Genomic DNA, 23,729 nt, shown 5'->3' with positions numbered 1-23,729 from the left:
GAGGAAAACAGTAAACAATAATAAATATGGATTCAACAAATAAAAGGCGTCAAAGAGCCAGTACGATGTGTTATACGCATAGGACTAAGCGTAATCTGCGTAATCACTTACATGTTATACTTAACTGTGCTCCCAGTTGTGGATTGAGGTAGGGTGTCAAGAGCCACGTCAAGAGCCACGCGTATATCTCTTCATTAACACAGTCTTCCATTGTCTCCAGCCATTTTACGATTCTTTGTGAATAGGTCTTACTGAGTTAGGATTCCTCTTGAGGACTTTTAGGCCCAATCTCAATACTTCCCCTTACCCCTTATCTTCCCCCTTACCCTTGAAGTTGCGCGTTCATGTGAGAGCTAGTGGTGTCTCAATACCCAATTTGATCAAGATTAAGGGATAAGATTGAGTGCTATGAACCCCTTATTTTTAAGATGATTTGAGAGCTCACTTGGGCCGAATCTCGATTCTTCCCCTTGCCCCTTTTGCTTTGTCTTTGTCAAAGACAAAGACAAAGCAAAAGGGGCAAGGGGAAGAATCGAGATTCGGCCTTAAGCTCTCCTAGACTTAGGTGCTACTTTTAGGCCTAAAATACTTTGTGAATTGCTCTTAGTGAAAAAAGTTAGGAGTCCTAAATTTAAGAGTGACACGGCCATTATTTTTAGGAGTTACTCCTAAATTCGCCAGTTAGGACCTACTTTTAGCCCTAAAATCCTTTGTGAATACGGCCCCTGATGTCTCTTAAGACCATGTACCCAGAAATGATAAAAGATTAAAAAAACAATACACAAAGTGATGGTGTGAAAGTGTAGCTGTATTTTTGGTTTAAATATCAAACTTTCAACACACAATATAAAATATAAACAAACAAACTCTTTTCAAATTGCTGTAGTTTCTCAGCATTCAAATTTCCTCAACCATTTCAATGAATCCACCACTTGCCTCGTTGACCTCTTTTACTAACTCCTTCGTAATGTATGGAGCCAGCCCGAATTTTATTATGTACGAGGTCTTGTTCTTGCCACTGGTGAACGTTGCAGCTATTTCAGAGTCCGAGAACATAGCCTTGAAAAGTTTGCTTATCCCTTCATTCGAGCTATAAGAGTGGTGGTCGCTAATTGTTTTTAGAATCCATAACACCTCTGCCCGAAGTGTCGGGGCTCCAGTGGCACTGACATGTATCACGCCACTGCTTGGGTGCCATGCCGAAATTCCGACGCCTCATTGTTCCGACGTCTCAATGTTCCGAAATATTTCCCATTAGATCGACATGCCACTATTCCGACGGTTCAATGTTCCGAAAACGAAACCCATTGGTCCGAAGGTCCGTTAGTCCGACTTTTCGAAAAGGAGGCGCATTAGGCCGACGGTTCAATATGCCGAATAGGAAATAGTTTTATACCTCGCTCGCTCCCTCTCTCTCTCTCACTCTCACTCTCTCTCTGTCTCCAAAATACAACCTAGGCCTACATATCACGTTCACGATGAATTTTGGAGGGCAAAAAGACAACGCTTCACTTCATTTCGACACGGTGTTGCAGCACCATGGACAGAGAGCGGAGGTCTAATTCTCAACACGGGCACGAACACACACACACACACATACTGGTATTCATGGCTACTGGGGACCAACTTTTTAATCATCACTGGTGGGGACCACCCTTTCTAGAGGTGCTAGAGGTGTGAAAAAAATTCAGCACACTCACTACTGTTTAGTTAGCCTATACATGCCTTAAAACCTGCAAATTTCCATTAAAATGTTTTCCCCATCATATATGGGGACCACTGAAAAATCAAGTCAATGTGTTGATAGGGGACCGAATTTGCATGAATTTGCAAAGAATTTACATAATTCACACCTTCATACTTGACTTTTTGGGGACCATACTGGTACCCAAAAAGTCATGTCCATCGTTATTATTATCAGTTATTATCATTAAAAAAATCTTAAATTTACTTTTGATTTTAATATGCCATACTCAAACCATAAATTAGTACATTTAATCAACTAAAAACCGCAAGGACACATCAGGAGGACAAAAAATGGAAGAGGTGCCATGTAGGAGAGTCAGGCATCTCCTCAGTCACTTCCCTGGAAAAAAAACTACTGTGCAACCTTTCACTTGACGCAAGAACCTTGTACCTCACAACTGGCATGATGGTGCGTGGTCCACTGCAAAGATGCTTCCAAGGTTGTACAAAAAAGCAAGAAGGCAGCTGTTCGCAACAACCACAGCCTCATGGCCATCACCACATTGAAGCTGTTGGATGAAGGACTTGAAGCAAGGGAATTCATGACAGTAAGACGCTGCTTCAAATGTTACATAATTGTAGAGTCATAATGTCAATTAGTGATACTATCTTATTAGAACCAATAATAGTTGGACCTAACAAATAAGACTGTCTTGCAGGGCTTAGAGAGCAAGGAGGAGGTACTGGAGGCTCCAGGAAAAGATGGAGCCACGTCAAGTAACCAATGGTTGTACCTTTTTGTTTGTCATAAAATAAAATACTTAAATCTTTTCTGTCCTAATTCTTTATACTCTTTTATGCGCTGTATAATGGCAATAGCACAGAATAATAATACAGTAGTATTTAGCACATAATGACCTCTTCATGTGATATTGCTTCAAACCATCATTGAGTGATGTAGTTCTTTGTAATGACTATCAATAAGGACCAACTCCCGATCAATTGAAATAATTGTCACTGTTTAATAAACAGATGGCCTGCCACGTTGGCCCCAACTTTAAGCTTTCAAGTATCAAGCTAAGAAAAACAGTGAAAATAACCATAACATAAGACATAAGCAAAGCACTGCTCACAAAACTAGCAGAATCAGCCTTTTTTAAACATTAGGAATGCTGGACTTTCATTTTGTACGCTGTGATGCGGTTGTATACATAATATTTTAACATTTGCCAATCCCGATTATTGAGAGCTGCTGGCTCAGCTCTTAGACACTTTTCACAGTCTCTCTTTGAAGGGACGATGCATGAAGTGATGAACCGCTTCATATGCTTTTCAACGGCTTTTACCTCTTCGTCCTGCCTTGGTTTTCTTTTCCTGGGAGCTTTACCTGTGAGTGGGTGAAAAAAATGTCAACACATAGACCTTACACTTATGTAGTACATATCTTGTTTACCTGATCACACAAGATCATCGATGTTCAGAGATTATTAGGGCTGGGTATCACGGCCAAGTTCCTGAATCGATTCGATTTCGATTCTGAAGGCTTTAAATCGATTAATCACGATTCGATTCGATCCGAATCGGTTCCATCTGCTCCTAGATTGAATGATAATTTTCTTAAGTTGTAAGGAAATATTCTTTATAGGCTATCATCATTAATTCATCACTAAAATCATTAATTGTGACTAAAATCTTGTAGTTGCGACTGTTAATTAACATCCTTAGCAAGATTTTACATTCTATTCAACGTGATGGCCTGCCTAATTCAATATATTAATGAAATTATCTCCATGCAACACACTGCAAAAGACATGTTTTTATTTTGTAGGCTACATTAATGACAATCCAGGCAACTATAAACAAAACTGCCTCCATCTTCCTAAAATATATAAATATAACCATTGTAAAGATTATACCATTTAAGATAAAATATTCAAGTATTATAAAACTCCTTAAATTCATATTTTTTCAACATATTTACTAAAAAAAAAAAAAAAAAAAATCGATCTCATGCCCTGTGAATCGATAGCGTGAAATTTAAACGAAATCGATCCAAAATCGATTAAATCGATTTTTTTACCCAGGCCTAGAGATTATTACTGTGTTCTGGCACCCAGTGATTTATGCCACCATGGAACATCACCAGACCCATTAGCTTTAAGCAGTGGCACTGAGAGCGTACTGCTGTTGCAATTCACATTTGAGTTGATCTGGGGCCGTATTCACAAAGGATTTTAGGGCTAAAAGTAGGTCCTAACTGGCGAATTTAGGAGTAACTCCTAAAAATAATGGGCGTGTCGCTCTTAAATTTAGGACTCCTAACTTTTTTCACTAAGGGCAATTCACAAAGTATTTTAGGCCTAAAAGTAGCACCTAAGTCTAGGAGAGCTTAAAAGTCCTCAAGAGGACTCCTAACTCAGTAAGACCTATTCACAAAGAATCGTAAATGCCTGCGAGACGAAATGTTAGGGTATTAAACTTGTTGTGGAGTTAATCGCAATGCAATAACATCCCCGACTAACAGGAATAATCAGATTAGTCCCGAAATAAAAAATTTGGCCACACTACGTTATTTAGCAACAGGGGAAATGCAACTTTGCAATGCCGACGATTTAAAAATATCGCAACCATCAGTCAGCCGTGCCATAAACTTTCCTTTGGACATTCAACAATTACACAGGATCAAAGCCAACTTCATGTCAATTGCAGGTATGCCCGGTGCTATTGACGGGACGCACATAAAAATAATTGCGCCATCAAAAGACGAGGACGTGTTCGTCAATAGGACGAAAGTGCATTCCATCAACACGCAGGTTGTTTTTGATGCAAATTTTAACATAGCCTACTGGATGTTGTTGCAAAGTGGCCTGGATCTTCAGCTACCCATGATTCGCGCATTTTAATGGAGAGCGGTCTGAGGCAGCTTTTTGAGATGTACCAGCTGGGTGTCACTTGCTGGGAGACAGTGACTATCCATGCAAGACGTGGCTCTAGACACCCTACCTCAATCCACAACCGGGAGCACAGTTAAAGTATAACATGTAAGTGATTACGCATATTACGCTTAGTCCTACGTGTAAAACACATCGTATTGGCTCTTTGACGCCTTTTATTTGTTGAATCCATATTTATTATTGTTTACTGATTTCTTCCATATATGCTAGAGCACACAAACATACACGAAATGTTGTGGAGAGAGGAATTGGGCAGATGAAACGTCGGTTCATGTCCTCCACGGCGAAATACGCCTCACCCCAGAGAGGGCAAGCACAGTCATTACTGTATGTGCCATTCTACACAACCTCTGCAAGCGGAGGAACATTCCACAGCCAGACGATGGTGATGATGATGATGATGATGATGATGGCGATCAACATGACAATGAATTTGGCCGCGTGGAACCGAGTGGACCGGCATTTAGGGATCACTTTGAAAACACATTTTAGGTAAACACCTTGGCACAAATCAGTCAACACATTTATTTTCTTTTAAATTGTACGTATTTGTATTGTTTGCTTTCTCTCTCTTGAACGTGCAGGCTACAACGTCATTATCGTGGTCTGCACAAAATTGTCATCATGCGTGTATTCTGCTAACTGCACTATAACTACTTAATAGGAATTCATTTCTAGCCTAGGCTATTTCCTTGTTTTTCGGTGATTCAGTGGGCTCGTCTGAACAACCAATCACCGAACTGACTGCTTCTAAACTCGTGCATGAGAATTGACGTAATCCATAGCAACGGCGCGTCACTCTTAGTTCACTCTTTGTGATTCATCCTTAGTAAGAGTAGGTCTCAGCGGCTTTGTGAATAACTTTTAAGAAAAAACTCCTACGTAAAATGTTTTAGCGCGAGTTAGGAGCACTCCTAGCGGTAAGATAAAATGCTTTGTGAATACGGCCCCAGATTTGTAATGAAAAAAATATATATTTAAATCACCTTTGACAGACATCACAGCTGTGAGCCGGTCATCCTCTCCAGAAAGTGGCTTGCTCCTCTTGCTCACTGATGGGACTGCATTCCTCACCTCTGCTGATGATTCTATGAAATAGATGAATGATATATTTGTTAGATATACAGACAAGGAAACAAACATGAGAGGAAATGCCTTTGTGCAGCGGGACTCATTGTATGCTTGATGAGATTGAAAGATGTGGACTTAAAGCTATACTGTACGATGTGAGAGAGCTAGCATGATTTGAAATTAGCTTCTCTTCGGAGTTCCGTTTAACTCCTCCCCCACCCTTCAGGACACCCTGCCCCAACCCCTCGACACAGAGCCGTGCACGAGCGCTAATGCTGCTTACGGCTTACTTCAACGGCAACCATTGCGTCACTTTTCAGGCCATTCAACTCCCTCAGCTGTCGCCATCGCTGAAAAGCGAATCCAATATTTATTCTCGTTATTCCTCGAGCATTCTCCAACTTTTTTTTTGTTGCTGCCTTTTCATTTTCTGTCTTTCCTTTTCTTGCCTTTTTAAAAGGATGAACCGGGGCAAGTAACGGTGGCAGTGGTAACTTCTGTTTTTTTTCTTCCATCGTGTTAACGTTGTAGGCTCACTAGGTCTAGTCCACTGTCATGAACTACTATGATAACAACGCTTTCTTTGCCCTCCGTGAACGCGCTCAGGCCGGCTCAGGCTCGTACACAGAGGGGAGAGAACGCGCAGGCTTGTGATTGGTTCTTTAGATTCGGGTACAATGTCTCCGATTGGTAAGCATTTTAACAGGTTTATAGCAGATACAGAATTCTTTTTTTTTTTCGCTTCTTTTTCATTGCCCATAAGTTATTTATTGCTGTCTGGATGTATAAACCAATTTCAACAACATATTAAAAAGTGCATATCACTGAAAATCGTACAATATGCCTTTAATTTCTGATGTTGTAATTTCTCTATTATTTAAGTCACATCTTATCCCTTTCAATCTCTCCTTTAAGCCACGTTCCCACTCGCGGTATTGGCTCTACTCGCTTTTGGAAGCTGGTACCTTTTGGGGGGTCAGTTTCCACTGCAAAAATAGTACCCCCTGGATGACGCACAGGACTTCCATAAAGCTGCTGGTCCACTTGCTAGATATGAGTGGAGTCATCCAGCCTTTCTGTCGTTTCGCGAGTGAGCAACATGAAGGTTTGTAGCTCCCCCAAAGAGCATGGCGTGCCCTTTTTGGCTGCTGCAACTGACGCCTAGACACTTTTACCCCGTGCGTGGTTATTGTCTGTGACAAAACTCGGAACCAATCAGTGTCTGCAATGTGTCGAGGTCACTTTTTATAAAGTACGAGGCTGCTTTTGTGGAAACCTGAAGGAGCAGGTAAAAAAATAAAAAAAATAAAGTGCATCCAGGTACCAGTAGGGCTGGGCAATTAATCGAAAATGGACCCTCGATCTCGATTCAGGGACACGTCGATGTTCAGAATTACAGAACCAGCAGTATCAGATATTTTTCACTGTCTACCCAGCCATTGTTTAATGCATTCAGGCTTACAGTTACAGTGGCCAAAGCTATATTCACCTTTATGATAGTTGGGCTGCTGTTTTCTGATGAAGAGAAGGCCATGTCTGAGATATTTTTTGTAATTTTCTGGTGTCCATTGTACTTATTCTGCTAAAATCAAAGAAGGAATTAAAAAAACAACCTTCAACAGGTGTTGCGGCTCCGACACGGTCATCTTCTGCTGCTGATGGTGTATCTCTCTTGCGTGTTGGTGGGGGGCCTTCTTCCTCTGTCAGTGGGGGGCCTTCTTCTTCTGTCAGTGGAAGAGTCTCTTCTGCCAAAGACAAAGATTACAGGACATTGAGAAACACATACAGTAAACACTTCTTTTGAGATAAATGAATATATACCTTGAGATGAATAGTGTCGTCCCCTGGTTTTAGCTGTCTCATCAGTCTCAACAGGACAAATGACTGTCTAGAGGAGATATAAAAAACTTTATTAGCAAATATAAACAAAAGCATGATGGACAAAAGAAAAATGACAAAACAACATACCATCTGGCCCTATTGTGATTTCATCCAGGTTTTGGCCATGGAACTCAGCCAATCTTCCTTGCTCAAGGGCCATGAGAAGCTTGCTAACCTTGGCAAGCTGCAGTGTTTTCTCAGGTAGTCGATAAAACTCACGATGGACTCTAATGTCATGCCCAAGAAAGTTAGCCAACTGGTCCATCTCTGTATCCGTCATGTTGAGAACCGTTGAGAGTGTTGCAGCATGTTTCCGCAGCCTGGTGAAGGTCAGTGCCTTGGGACACTTTGCACCACATGCTACTGCAAAAGCACGGAGGCAGTCCGAACCACGGAGATGCGTTTTAGCAGCTGGTCTTGCAAACATGTAGCAATTCTCTTTGAGTACCTCACAAGCCTCTCTCTCTCTGAAACCAGGAGTTCCAGTGCACTGAGCATTTTCTGAGTCACAAGAATAGGAACCGGTCTACCTCTTTTCTCTACTTCTGACAGTGCCCAGTCCAAATCCTGGTGATGATCAGACTTGTCTCTTGACAAAAATGCAGACAAGGGCATGCTTGCCACTTCTCCTTCCCTGCGACGGTTAAAGAGGATGATCTGTGCTAAGCACACCTTTGCCAAGTCTATCCAGGTCTTTGTGGAAGGACTTTCAGAGAGTTCTTTGCAGTACTCCTCTTGCTTTTGACTGAGAAACTGGTGCAGTCTCTGCACATCTTCTGTGAACTGCATCAGAGTGGGAACATTCCACTTTGCTTCATTGAGGTTACGTAGTGCTGTCGCAGAAATCATTTCATTCCACCTTTCGTTGTGGACTTCCTGAAACTCAGTGGCATTTTTCACAAGTTCATGGTTGTTCATGATCAAGCCCTGAGCTTTTAGGAGTTTGCTGACTTTGACCAATGTATGGCCAATTTTCTTGGCAAGTGATGGTATTGTGAATTTGTGAGAATCACTGTCATAGCCACAAGTCACCTTGACAGCTTTGATCACCTGCAAGTAATTCTTTGGATTTATGAAATCCTCCACTGTTTTTAAGGGGGTAACTTTTCTGGCATTATGAACCAGTCGCATTTTGTCACGCACACACTGTTGATTCTTGGCTGACATCCCACCCTTGTTCAACAGGTGCTGCCCAACATGGATGATGACATTGTCATTTTTCACAGCATCAGTGATCGGATCAGCAACCATGGCACTGATAACTCCCCACATCTGTTTCCCGATGTGTGATGGCACAGGCTGCATGAATGTACACAGACTGAACACGATTTTTTCCTGGTTTGACAGGTATCGATGAAGGCTTAAGTTTGCAAATTCGCCTATGTCGCCACAGGACTTTTCGTGTGAAAAGAGCTTGGCAGTATGCACAATGCATGAAATCCTTCCCCTGTGCATCTCTATTCGGGCTTTTAAATGGAACCAACTCTCCTCTCCCTGACTCCAGCTCAGCAGCGTTGTGGGCATAGTTGCCTCTGTTGCGAATATAGTCAAGCAGTTTTCTTCTCTCCAAGGAACCCTTTGGTAAACTTATAGCTTGAGCCACATCAACTTTATCGTGGTGTGCACGTTCTAGATGTCTGGCCATTTTTGCATTTGCTTTTTTGCAATATAAGCAATACTGTCGTTTGTTGTAAACTCTTTTTCCATGCCTCTTTTGTGAAGCTTGCACAAGTATGGTGTCAGTTGCATCTTGACTTGAGCAGGGTTCTTCGTCTGTACTGACATCACATGTACTGATGTTTGTTCTCAAGTTTTCAAGGTCTGGTGTCGTGGAGTCACCTACTGTTGTGGAGTCACATACTGGAGTCACCACAGAAAATAATTCACCCACTGGCCACCTTTGTTTCCTTTCAGTTGTTGAAATGCTGACATCACTTTCGTCACTTTCAGATGTGGAATCTGGCACATACTCATTGCCACTCTCTGATGTAGAGTCGTATAACTCATTCAAGTCTTCAAAATCTGTGTTTATCATCTGAAAATAAATTCATTAACTTAGAGGATAGATCGATAGTTGACATTATTGGACACCCAATTCACAGTTTAAACATTGTGACATTAGGTGCATCGTCATATGTAGGGATGGGAATCGAGAACCGGTTCTTGTTCAGAACCGGTTCCGAGTCAACCGATTCCTTGGAATCGTTAGCAAGCCTGCTTAACGATTCCGCTTATCGGTTCCGGTCGCGGCAAATGCGTCGTGATGTCACACACACGCTGCTTTGATTTGGTTCAGAACGCAGCAAACATGTCGCCGCCGAGGAAGAATCGCATTGTGCGTTCAAACCAAACGCGACGGGGCGACAAGATCCCATACAAAGTGAACGTAGAGACGCGTATAAGGGCGAGTTTGTCGCGGGAGAAAACCGGCGACAAGTTTTTGTCGTGATGACAGCCAATCAGCGTTCAACAGCGTGATAACTGAGTGACATGTGTAACGTAACAGCCAATCAGCGTTCAGCCGTCAAACTCAGTGCAGTGCAGTCCGGGTGAACCGCGGAATGGAGGAGAAAGTGATTGTTGCAGTTTGCGACTCCCGGATCTCTATATATAATAGTATATAATATATTATATACTATATTATAATTGTATATATAATATCACGGCCAACAGCTCTGTCGCCTCCGGATGGCCGTAGCGTGGGGAGCTCTCATAGGGATTGGGCTTCTCGGGGTTTGTTTACCGGCATTGCTATGGTTTCCGGTCTTGTGTGTTCCAACGGTTTATTAGGTAGGCCCATCTTAAATCCCTGTCTAATCAATGCTTCATTTTGTTTATGTCAGTTTAATTTTGTTACAAGTTGAATGCAAATGAGCACTGTTAGAATTCCAAAAGGCACAAGCTCTTACTTGGCTGTTTTCAGTCTGTGTTTTTAGTTGTATGGCACATAATGATGGCATTTGGGCTTAAAAAGCGATATATTTTTTCGTCTAGACCAATTGATTTGAAAATGTACAATTTCCTAATACTAGAAGCACTTCTGATCAGATATTAAAGAGATGTAATGCAAACAAACACATTTATACTTATTTTCTCACCCAATGAGAATCGATAAGGAATCGGATCGATAAGCAGAATCGGAATCGGAATCGTGAAATTCTTATCAATTCCCATCCCTAGTCATATGACATTTTAATCAGTTTGCCACTGATCCACCAACATAATTGAGTACTTACAATGATACTTTTTGTCCGTCTAAGTCTTGGGACAGCAATCTCGTCTTCATTTTGGAATTTTGTCTCACTCTGTGAAGAACAGCAATACAACACACACACACTGAAAAAAATGTAGATATTTGTGAAGAATATTGATTAACCAGCATCTGCTGTCACACTAATATGATGAGCAAGCTTCATGGGGGAATGGCAAACACAGTCACCACTTGTCACCACTTGTCGGGACCGACATCCAGAGCTAGTCTTCACACAACCTGCCAACTCACAACAATAGAAAAGTGTGTGTCCAGCAGCTTGAATGAAGCCAGAAACAACAGGAGGTGACTCTGCATGTCTCTATGAATTCATCTTAAGTGCTCCACATGATGTACCTGTTCTATGGACATGACGTCATGGGTGTCATCATCCACCTGTGGCCCTGGAGGGACATCAGCATGGGAGCCATCCACACAAGGGTCATGTTGAGCATGTGTGCTTGCCTGCAAGTATTTCACATGGAAATTATTGCAATTTATGAGCCATAATCATCATTTTCAGGTCAAGGGTACAGCTATGAATTTGGATGTGTGGATACAGAGAAACCAAATTTGAAAGACATTAAGTTGAACTGCAGAGATTCTTCCTGTTTCATTAAGCAGCATCTGCTGTCACACCAACTGAATGAACAAGCTTCATGGGGACATGTCAAACACAGTCAAGTCACCACTTGTGGGGACCGGGTGTCCAGACTCAAAGAGCTACTCAAAACCTCACACAACCTGCAAACTCAAACTGGTAAGAAAGTGTGTTGTGGGGACCCCGTACATGTCCCAGATTAGAGGGATTTTTTGTCAATTGTAAAATCTCCACAAAGTTAAAATTGTGTCCTGATCATCCATTTAACATTAGCCATCAACACATCTCATACTAAAATGTCTAAAAGTTCAGATTCACATTCAAGTCCATGATTATACACTTCTCCATGTCTGTCCACCAGCTTAAATGAAGCTAAAAAACAACAAGAGGTGACTCTGGATGTCTCTATGAATTCATCTTAAGTGCTCCACATGATGTACCTGTTCTATGGACATGACGTTATGGGTGTCATCATCCACCTGTGGCCCTGGACGGACATCAGCATGGGAGCCATCCACACGAGGGTCATGTTGAGCTTGTGTGCTTGCCTGCAAGTATTTCACATGGAAATTATTGCAATTTATGAGCCATAATCATCATTTTCAGGTCAAGGGTACAGCTATGAATTTGGATGTGTGGATACAGAGAAACCAAATTTGAAAGACATTAAGTTGAACTGCAGAGATTCTTCCTGTTTCATTAAGCAGCATCTGCTGTCACACCAACTGAATGAACAAGCTTCATGGGGACATGTCAAACACAGTCAAGTCACCACTTGTGGGGACCGGGTGTCCAGACTCAAAGAGCTACTCAAAACCTCACACAACCTGCAAACTCAAACTGGTAAGAAAGTGTGTTGTGGGGGGTACATTAGAGGGATTTTTTGTCAATTGTAAAATCTCCACAAAGTTAAAATTGTGTCCTGATCATCCATTTATCATTAGCCATCTATGCGTCTCATATTGAAGTGTCTAACCGTTCAGATTCACTTTAGAGTCCATGATTATACACTTATCCATTTCTGTCTACCAGCTTGAATGAGGCTAAAAACAACAAGTGGTGACTCTGGATGTCTATGAATTAATCTTAAGTGCTCCACATGATGTACCTGTTGATTGGATGTGGAGTCATCATCCACCTGTGGCCCTGGAGGGACATCAGCATGGGAGCCATCCACACGAGGGTCATGTTTAGCATGTGTGTTTGCCTGCAAGTATTTCACATGGAAATTGTTGCAATTCATGAAATACAATTGATCATTTTTAAAGTTCAGACACATAGTATAAAATTATTCTGGATTTGAAAATTGTGCAGAACCACAATTTTCCACATACTTGACTTCTCCATGGGCAGTCATCCCCTCCGTAGTCGTAGGTGATTTCATCCCCCTCATTTATGTCTTTGATAGCAAATAGGCACAAGTGCGGCATCCCATCCACATCAATCTTTTTCATTCGGCAGTTAGGGCCTTTGTGCTGATCATTAAGAAGTCGCCCCAATGATTCATCCTCTCTTGAGGCATCAATGCTTAGAAGAAAAGAAGGTATTGCGAGTAAACCCATTTTATATTAATACATGCCGTTCCTCTACATAGAAATCAAATCAACATAAATGTTAACATATGGTACAATTTGATTAATTAATAATTCTCCTAGTTGTTCTTCTGAATATACGGAGTTTGGTGTTTTGTGTGCCAAGTAGGAATGCGCGATATAAACGATATACGATATAAACGATAAAAAATGGCCTACGATAGATTTTAGTTATATTGCTCTATCGCGATAATGTATGTTTGACGCGATCTATCCATGACTCGCGAAATATAAAGAGCCACGAGCTGCAACCGTCTGCAACGCATCGTCCGCGACCCGCGAATTTTAAAAAGAGCCACGAGCTGCAACCAACTACATCGCATCATCCGCGACACGCGAAATTTAAAGAGCCACGAGCTGCAACCAGCTGCAACGCATCGTCCGCGACCCGCGGAATTTAAAGAGCCATGAGCTCCAACCGGCTTCAACGCATCATCGTCATCTAAATAAATATGGCTGAAAGCGAAAACGGAGGAGCTGGTGATTGCTCTCATTTCATGTTCATTTCAAAATTATATTCGTTCATTTTGCACTTATTGTTTTATGTTTTAATAGCAAGTATCTGTGCACACACTTGGAAGATTTTTCTTTATTTAAAATAGCCATGCCTAATACTGGACGTATTTCCCTAATTCACAGTATCAGTTTCTTTATTAACAAGACACCACCAATTTTTATTTCATTAAGTATACGTCATTACACAGAAGACTTTTTTCTTTTTTAAAGTCTGCAGCTACAACATTATGTTGTATGATTAGTTTTGCACAATAAATGTTCTCAAAACGACATACATTTAGCAGTTTAGCTTTCCTTAGAGTCTATGTAACCTGTTCTGAAATGGTTCTATTATGATTTATATATCGTGATATATATCGTTATCGCAATAGGTTGCATGTATATCGCAATATGGATTTTAGGCCATATCGCCCATCCCTAGTGCCAAGTATAGTTTAATTGCAACTTACCACCAAAATTTCCCTCGCCACTTGAAAGCAAAAAAAAAGGCAGTACACGATGGGTGGAAAACCTTTCGTCTTCTTTGGGCTTCAACATCATTGATCATATCACCCCGGTACTCCACTACAAATTCTCCTCTGGGAAATTTGCTTGTGGCAAATACTCCTCGTCCTTTTAAAGAAAAAAACAACAACAAAAAAAACAATAGATATGTTCAATAGTACAGGAAAGAGCATCAACATAACTTATCAATTACTTGGAGAAAATAAAAAGCAAAAAACACATCAATGTTTTACCTTTCTCTGCATTTATGTATTTAACTTCCAGTTTTGAAGTTTTTTGTACGTCTTTGAGAGAACATGACGGATGGCATCACTTGTCGGACTGAGCCTTGGTGGCATTTGAAACTGCAGACATACATCTAAAAAAATATATATAGCGTTATTGACAACAATACATTTCTTATTGACAACTGATAAAAAACGGGGACCACAAATTTCAACAACTTTGAGAAAATCTCTGTCCAATCTGCCAAACTTAGAAAACTATCATTAATCTAGTTGTTGCTACTGACATTGTGTCAAACTGAACCAGAACAGGTAAAAAGCTACTACAGGTAAAATGAAAGCACCTGACATTTCAAAATGTAACTTAATTTGACAAAAATGTAATGCCAACTCTGTTTGGTAGTCCAATATTACTCACTTAAGTACGGAAGCCGAGAACGGCCATCGATTATTTTATTTTTTTATGCACTGTTATCTCGTGATAACGACTTATTATCTCGTTATCTCGATATAACAAAGATCGTTTTCTCGTGATAACGAGATATTTTTTCCCCTTCGTTTTCTCGTGATAACGAGATAATCCCTCTGAAAGCCATCTCTTACAGAAAGGCACAATGCAATTTCTGCCTGTGTTAGACCTTGGTTGAAGTAGGTCCTGATGCGTTGATCAATAATGTGATCTGCCATTTTCACCTCCCTGGGACACACCTGGATCAGACAGTGGAAGCTCTCGTAGGCTGAAATCAGCATGATCACATTAACCAGCGCCAAAAGTCTGTCTGTTATATCGAGAAAACAAGATAATTAATTCGTTATCACGAGAAAACGACCTTTGTTATATCGAGAAAACGAGATAATTAATTCGTTATCACGAGAAAACGACCTTTGTTATATCGAGAAAACGAGATAATTAATTCGTTATCACGAGAAAACGACCTTTGTTATATCGAGAAAACGAGATAATAAGTCGTTATCACGAGATAACAGTGCATAATGTTGGTTCATTAATAATACAAATTAGTGTCTACCTATACGCAAAGTCAATGTACACGAGCGTGTTCCAGGCCACGTGACTTTAGGGGACACGCCTAGCATGGTAGTCCAACTTAGCTAGCAGCTAGCATTAAGTTCAAGGCGGCGGCCGACTCATTGAGTCACTCCACTCGAAGTACAACCGATGTCCACCTGAGACCCACATAGAGAACTTTCTGTCTTGTCATACTTTTGCGTATTGCCTATAAAAGTCATTTTTTTGTGTATCATCAAGTTATACACATCCCCAGAATCAGCACAAGCAGGGTACCGTTGTTTAGCCCCGTTTCTCTAGTTTAAGAGGAAATTACCCGCATCTTTCTAGCGTAAACCATTACAGAGTTATGACACTCTAAAGAAAACATGATTATTTGTAGCGCATACGCCACAATGGGTCTCAGAGGGTTAAAAACTCCCTTCATATTAACCATGAATTGCCAACCAAAATACTGCGGTACTTACCTAACAAAATCGCCTTTCTGCTCCACTTTTGCTTCTTACAGGACTTGTACTTCACCGAGAGAACAGAGTTTGCTGTTAAGCTGCTGTCAACCGTACTGCGCGCTTCCTGTGTGATTTCACAATAAAATCACTTAACCGGAAATAGGAAATGCGCGCGTACGCGACCGTATTTTTTTGTAAAATTATTTTTAACGGCACAGAGCCGCTTTTTGGGTTTTGGGGTTTTGTACTTTGTTACACTTTTTTTGTACTAGGAGCTGGATTGTGATGTTATATCTTGAGGCAGAAATGTGATTTGACCTCTGTCTCCTCCTGTCTCCTCTGTCTGTTCAGGCCCTTCTGAAGGGCTGAGGCTTAGTGGAGCAAAATGAGTGTCACCTGTGAGATGTTTCCTACTCAAAGGACAGGCCATCACAACACAGACAACCTGATTTCCTTGTGTGTCGAGTCAGATTCAGGAGAAAGGCCCCAAATCATTGACACTTTGTTGTATCTGCACCATATTTGACACATCCACTCATGAGCCCACTCTCACAACATGTCCCACTCGGGGGCCATTTTGGATGTCCCAACAGCCAAAAAACAGGAAGTAGGCACTGATTCATCAATGCTTTGACGTATCCACACCATATTTGACACGTCTCGAGAGTGGGCTCATTGGTGTACATGTCTCACTCAGTGGCGATCTTGCATGTCCACACTTCCGAAAAACAAAAAGCAGACTGTAGTGCACCGATGCTTTGCTGCATCTCCATCACAATTGGCAAGCGGGGAGCGGCAGCAGATGGGCAGCACACATATCAAAATTTCCTGTGGAATTTTCTAGTTATTATTGTAACAATGAGAAATATTGTTCAGAAACACTCAAAGACACGTTAAAAAGTTCAGGTAAGGCTGCAAGCTGGAGGCTGCCATGTTGGCTCCTCTTTGTCCTCCAGCTTCTTCCAACCTTCTTCATGGCAGCCTCTCCTGCCTGTGTCTGTCTCTTCTCTCTGCCTGGTTGTGGAGTTGAGCCCTCACGGGCGCTGGAGGTGTTTTTATTTTATTTATTTATTTATTGTCCTTTATTTAACCAGGGAAATTCTCATTGAGATAAAAATCTCTTTTTCAAGAGGATCCTGGCCAAGAAGGCAGCACAAAAAGTTACACAGAAATGACACACATTGAATAACAAACATAAAAGATTACATCCAGGATTAAATCATCATCTGCTAATTTATGAAACAAGTGCAAACACTGGTTAAGTGATCCTTAATTCTAGTTTTAAAATTGTCTAAGCTGATACAGTGATCAAGTTTAAAATGAGCCTGGATCTCAGTCCAGGAAGTTGGAGCATCGACACTAAAAGCTCTTTCCCCAAAAGCAGATCGAGTTCGAGGAATTTGATACAAGATTTGTCCATGAGAGCGAAGATTTAGACTACAAACAGGCTTTTGAGTCAGTAACGAACACAAATAGGCTGGTAGTTGATGCATAATGGCCTTGTAAAGGAAAATAAACCAGTTTTGGCTGCTTCTTCTCTGCCATTGTGTCCGAATGAAGGTGTTCTCCTGCTACCCGGTGTCTCTGCTAAGCAGCGAGCATTTCCAGCAACAGTGAACCTGATACGTGTGCATGCGGGGCACAGGGGGCCCTGAGTCGGACTGAATGATACGACTGGTCAATGTTTTTAATGTTTTGCAGCTTCCACCATGGTCAGATTTATTTTGTTAGTTTTTCTGATCACATATTGCATTGACGACTATCGGGAGAGAAGGACCATTTCACCCAGTATAAGTGTTTCTGAACATCATCATAGATTGCACCTTTAAATGAAAAGAAACTTAGTGTCCACAAATGACTGTGTTGATCATTTTATCTTCAAATGCTCTTTAGTAATTTTCATTTGGAATACAATACATTATATATCATACTTCCATGTTGACATCTGTCACATTCTATTCTAATCTTCTCATGTTTTACACTTGTAATTTGACTAAATTACTAGTAATAAATGTAATTTCCATTGAAAAGCATACATTTTCCTTTGCTCCTTGAAACCTCCCTAATGGGGACCAGGAAGTGGGCGGTCCCAACCATATTTGGAAGGTGTGTGAGTGTGAAGCGGTGAGTGCAGTTACATGCAAAGACATATAGGGGGGGAACTTTCACACACTTTCACTCAAGTAATTGTGATAAAACATGCTTTTTGGGCCTTGGCCAAAAATCAATTGGGCACCTTTAGAACACCTCCTGGAGGCTTTTAGGACCGCATTTTTGGTCCCCAGACTGTCAGCGGTCCCCACATGGTGACTGTGTAAACAGAACGATGTCCCCACACAGTGATGAATACGAGGACACACACACACACACACACAGAGTGAGAGTGAGAGAGAGGGAGCGAGCGAGGTATAAAACTCTTTTTCCTATTCGGCATATTGAACCGTCGGCCTAATGCGCCTCCTTTTTGAAAAGTCGGACGAACGGACCTTCGGACCAATGGGTTTAGTTTTCGGAACATTGAACCGTCCGAATAGTGGCATGTCGATCTAATGGGAAATATTTCGGAACATTGAGACGTCGGAACAATGAGGCGTCGGAATTACGGGCAGGCCCCACTGCTTGGCCCTTGTGCTGTTGCTGTTCGAGGCGATGAAGTCTGGCTCGGTCGGTGCTGGTGTCTTTCGGCAGTGGTCAAGTGGCTAGCGCTAGTGCTTACAGGTGCATTCGGAGGTTGTGCCATGGTGCAGAACTGAGTGATGGGCGGCTGGCTGTGAAGGGCATGCGACTTGTGTTTTGCGCTCTTCATATGAGACTCGGAAGCTAGTCTGCTCATCCACAGTGGATGAGCAGGACATCCAGGGCTGTTCTTCCTCTCAGGGACTGCAGGAAGAAAGGGATGAGGGTCTTCCATCTCAGCCCGCCCCAGCCAAACCAACTGACCCTGGCCTCTAGGCCAAGGTGGGGGCCACAGGTTTCCTTGGCTCTCTCCTCTCCACGGCGGACGTAGCTGTCCCCGATAATCCACACTTCTGGCCCTAAAGATTACAAAACACAGATTACTATACATGTAAATACAGAGTGAGGGGACTATTAACTTATAGAACAATATAGCTTAATATATCCTATTCATACAGTCATTAGCTTATGTCATATGCAATATCTGTATGAATTCAGTAAACATGTAATTCTAATCATTTGTCATATTAGGGGACACACAGACAATACAAAATGAAGTTCTGTGAATATATTCTCCTTAGTCAAGCTAAATACTTACTTTTAATAGGGGGTTGCCCTGGTACTCCAGCCCTTGTCTTTTCCATTTGATTTGCAATAGCTACAATATAAATATAAGAAAAAAGGATTAAGGTACCTAGCAAACATCCACTGTAGACATCCAATGGTAGCATACTTTAATATTTCTGGAGAGCTGTAATGTTTTACATTAGTTAACATTATAGATGTCTATTAAGAAATATATTTTATGCAAAACTTTAAAATTTTAAGCCTAAACTTACGATTTCGATGAGCCGATGCTGCGCACATGGAACATGGACCTATTGAAGAGACGGTGGATCGGAGTGGGGGATGGGCAACCCTACCTCTATATTGATGATCATGCGAACATTCTCCCTTTTCCACCGAACTCACTTGAAGATAATCATCGATTAATACGAAAATGCCTGGTGGTGGTTTTGCTGCTATCAACTGCGTGCATCGAACGGGTTCCAATATATCACGTTACAGGTATGTGAACGATTATTTCTAAACGAATAATTTATATTTTATAATAATACAATTAGTAAAAAAGTTAATTAGCTTAAAGAGCTAAGTAATTTGTTAGGCTTAGCGATCATGTTAGCAATGCAATTTTAAACTTTAGATTGAAGTGATGTACAAATGACCATTGTAAACTATTGGGGGATTACCAGAATCATGGACATATTAAAGAATGCTGAGGTAAACTTGTTGGCTTTATTGCAAGTGCATGGAATATTTTCATCCAGCCAAACGCACCATGCCGTTACCTCCTCATTACAAGCTGATATACATATGCAATTGAATTGTCGAATTGGATTGTCCTTATACTTAACTTTATTTATGTAGCACCTTTCATGCCATAGAATGCAGCTCAAAGTGCTTCACACAACAAGAGACGGGTGTCTTTTTAGAGGAGGCAGGATTAAAAAAAAAAAAAGTAGATGATTATTGACTTGAAATTGCACTAATAATATTTGTACTACTATGTCAATGACCTCAAGCTAAGCTACTACTAACTACATGATAGCATTCCTTCCTATAGTTTTTTTTACTTTGAAATATCCTTGAAGGTAATAAACATAATTTCTCCACAGCTTCCCGCTCCGAAAGAAGAAAAGGCTCAACAAGTGGTTGAAAAACATTAACCGCAAGAGTTGGGTACCAAATGCCTGCAGCAGATTATGTGCCAGGCATTTCACAGATGACTTTTGCTTTACCATCGACCGCAGCCTCAAACCAGATGCGGTCCCCACCCTTTTCGGCAACCCTGGAGCACCCTGTAAGGTAAGGGCAGAGGTAAGTAATATGAATCAAGAGCACAATTACTGCCAAGTCTCTTTAGATGTTGATGAAGCTGATGAGGTACAGGTGAATGTTTCTGAAGCCACAGCATCAGACAGTGCTGAGCATAATTATGCAGTGGAGGCATCTCCACTATCCTTCAAAAGGCAGGCTGAAAATAAACTGGGATCTATTAGAAAAAAACTTAGATTGGTGCAGCAGAATAGTAGGAAATTGAAGATAAAAGTTTCCTGCTTAACTCAGGTCATCACTTCTGTCAAGGAGAAGCTGCTCATTTCTAGTAGCTGTGCAGAGATGCTGGAGAACTCCTTCAGTGGAGTCCATAAGACCTTGCTCTCCAGAAAGGTGCAAGGTAAAAGATCGAAAGTGTTGGAGGAGTTGCGTTCATTTGCGATGACTCTGCACTTCTATTCCGCCAAAGCTTATAGTTTTATGCGTAAAGTTTTTGACCTTGTACTGCCTCACCCCGAAACCATCCGGACGTGGTACAGCCAAATTTCTGCAGATCCCGGTTTTACAAAGCCTGCCTTTTCTGCTCTTGCATGTCATGTGCAGAACAGAAAAGTTGAAGGAAAGGAGACCTTGTGTGCTCTCATGTTGGATGAAGTTGCCATTCGAAAGCACGTGGAATATGCAGCTGGAAGATTCCATGGATATGTGGACCTTGGCTGTGGCACTGTTGATGACAGTCTACCACCAGCCAAAGATGCCTTGGTCCTCATGGTTGTAGCCATCAACGACTCCTGGAAAATCCCTGTTGCCTATTTCCTCATTGATGGAATGAATGGTGAAGAGCGTGCCAACATCATCAGGGAATGCCTTCATCGACTCCATGCCACCGGAGTTCGTACAGTCTCCTTGACGTGCGATGGACCATCATGCCACTTTTCCATGATGAGAGCCCTGGGAGCAAAATTGGATGTCAATAACATGAGATCCTCTTTTGCACATCCTGCTGACCCATCATAATTGGTCCATGTGCTGCTGGATGTTTGCCATATGTTGAAGCTGATCAGAAACTCATTGGCTGACGGGGGTTTACTCCAAACGGAGAAATTCGTTGGAAATACATTGAGGAGTTGAATAAACTTCAAGAGATGGAGGGACGACGACTTGGAAACAAGTTAAAAATGGCTCATGTACGGTGGGAGAAACAGAAGATGAAGGTGAAGCTTGCAGCTTAGGTGTTCAGCAGCAGTGTAGCAGATGCCCTTGAGTACTGTAACACACAGTTGCATCTTCCACAGTTCAGCGGGTGCGAGGAGACAGTGAAGTTCCTGAGAATCATTGATGCCGCCTTCGATGTCCTTAACAGCAGGAACCCTTTGAAGAAGGGGTCCAAAGCCCCAATGAGGACATCCAACAAAGACCAGGTACAGCAGGGATGGGCAACTTTCATGATAAAGAGGGCCACATTTTTCATCATAACCATCGGAGGGCCTGACTGCACACTTCAACTAAACGTGAGCTGAGAGAAGCTACACAATTTTGAATTTGGTAGATATTATTTCCTGTATTCTGGTGCATTTTGGGGATGGCCACTACCTAAAAAATCATCCAGAATCATAACCTATGTACGGTATGTTAATTGAACCAACATACATTCATTTCATGTTTTCCATGCTCAAACAGCCACATGAATGGTCAGTATTTTTATCAGTGCAAAGGGCTCACATACATCATCATTCAATGAAGTCAAAAAACTGAAAAACAGTGGCCCAACATTAAGTGCAACAACTCAATGAACTCAAACCCAACAAGCAGTTGTAGTAGTTGTAGTGGCGACTTAAGTGGATATCTTTAATGACTGATATCGCTTCTAAGCAAACTAGACGCATGGGTTTGCCTTCGAATTCTATGAATTCTTCTCATCTTTCTTGACCGAGTTTTCTGTAACTCGATCAATTATTATTATTATAATATATATATTATTATTATTTTTTTTTATTATTATGTGCGGGCCTGACTGAGTGAGGATGCGGGCCGCACTGAGTGAGGATGCGGGCCGCCAGTTGCCCATCCCTGAGGTACAGGAAATCCTGCTAAAGGCTCAAAGGTCACTCTTGGAACTGAAAGACAGCAAAGGCAAGCTGGTGCATTTAGGCCCCAGGAAAACGTGTGTAGTTGGCTTTATTGCCAGTTGCGCAAGTTCATGGAATATTTTCCTTGAAGTGGTCATCCAGCCAAATGCACCTTGCCGTTACCTCCTCACCTACAAGCTGAGCCAAGATCACCTTGAGCCAGTGGCGGATTGGCCGTCGGGAGCACCGGGACGTTTCCCGGTGGCCTGATGGTCCTCCTGGCCTGACTTGAACAGTCACCGGACTGAGTGACTGACGCCCGGGCCAATCAAATCGATCCATCTAGTTACGTAATAACGCCGCTCGGCGACCTGTCGGCGTAACACAACAACCAATTAGCTCCGCTGTCTTCATTCCAGTAGTCGAGAGGAATGGAGAGTCAGAAAAAGAGGAAAGGTGGAGCAGAGAGAGAGAGGGACAGAAAACGATAGTTATGTTATTGAAAATTCAAACTATGCACCTATCAGCGTGTGCACCGCCCACATTTCCCACGGTATCGTGTCTATATAACGCGGTGTATACCGTCGCTCATCCTCCAAGCTTTTCTTTCAGCAATTGGAGGGTACAGCAGGTGGGAAACTAGACGGCTACGCCTACAATCATAGAACTAGAGTTATAATAACATAACTATCGTTCTATTTCATGTAGGCTACGCCGTCTAGGCTTCGCCTTATGGGCTAAGGTGAAGCTGCGAGCGGAGCCCGATCAATGTACTCCTGCTGGACCCCAGTCAAAAAGACCTAAGTCACCAGAACACATTAAGACTCAAAAAGCCAAGGAAGTGTAAAACACAACAGCTTTATAAAAAACTAATTCCTCCTAGATCAAGCAAGGCAATGATCAAGGGAGAAAAAAGTGAGTCTGTAAAGACTCCGGCTCTATTCCGTGCTTCATGGAACCCATGAAAGGAAAAGAAAAACCAGAGCAACTAGGTTTCCATTAGGTCCGCTACCACCGGGGCGGAGCTACGGAATTCGGCTCTCCAATAATGGGACTCTCTCGGCCGTTTCTTATTTGAAGAAAACGGCGGGAGTGCCACACTGGTAAACAAAACCACCAGACAATTGGCGAGCCAATAGAAAAACCCCCTAGCCTGTTTTTCATTTGAAAAAAGGTGGGGGAGTAAGACTGGTAATCAAGTCCAACTCGCCAGCCGGCGAGAGGAAATCCAACCACGACGCTTTAAAGAACATGTCTATATTCTTAAGCCTTAAAAGGGGTCCCGGACTCTAGCACAGAGTTGCAGAGTGAGCCCCTGGACATGTCCAACATGTAAAAACGGACAAAGGGGCCGGGGGAAGACCAAGACACAGCCGCGCAGATGTCTTCCACC

At 41.9% G+C, this 23,729-nt stretch overlaps 2 long non-coding RNA genes across 2 annotated transcripts in view; one reads left to right on the top strand and one right to left on the bottom strand.

The window, feature by feature from the left end:
- LOC132459200 (uncharacterized) overlaps positions 1-22,731 on the top strand; it is a 132,241-nt gene extending 109,510 nt beyond the window's left edge. The window contains exon 2 of the long non-coding RNA XR_009526132.1: positions 22,556-22,731. This is a non-coding gene — a long non-coding RNA (uncharacterized LOC132459200). The remainder of the gene's footprint in view (positions 1-22,555) is intronic.
- LOC132459202 (uncharacterized) lies at positions 5,597-7,903 on the bottom strand. Its single transcript, XR_009526135.1, has 3 exons — positions 7,680-7,903; positions 7,325-7,599; positions 5,597-5,728 (listed from the first exon to the last, which is right to left on the bottom strand). It is a non-coding gene; the product is annotated as an uncharacterized LOC132459202 (long non-coding RNA).
- Positions 22,732-23,729: the final 998 nt, after the last annotated feature.

This window comes from Gadus macrocephalus, chromosome 6, assembly GCF_031168955.1.
Source record: "Gadus macrocephalus chromosome 6, ASM3116895v1".
NCBI classification, from domain to species: Eukaryota; Metazoa; Chordata; class Actinopteri; order Gadiformes; family Gadidae; genus Gadus; species Gadus macrocephalus.
Note: the sequence above shows the minus strand (reverse complement) of the source record. Positions and strands in the feature narration are given on the sequence as shown.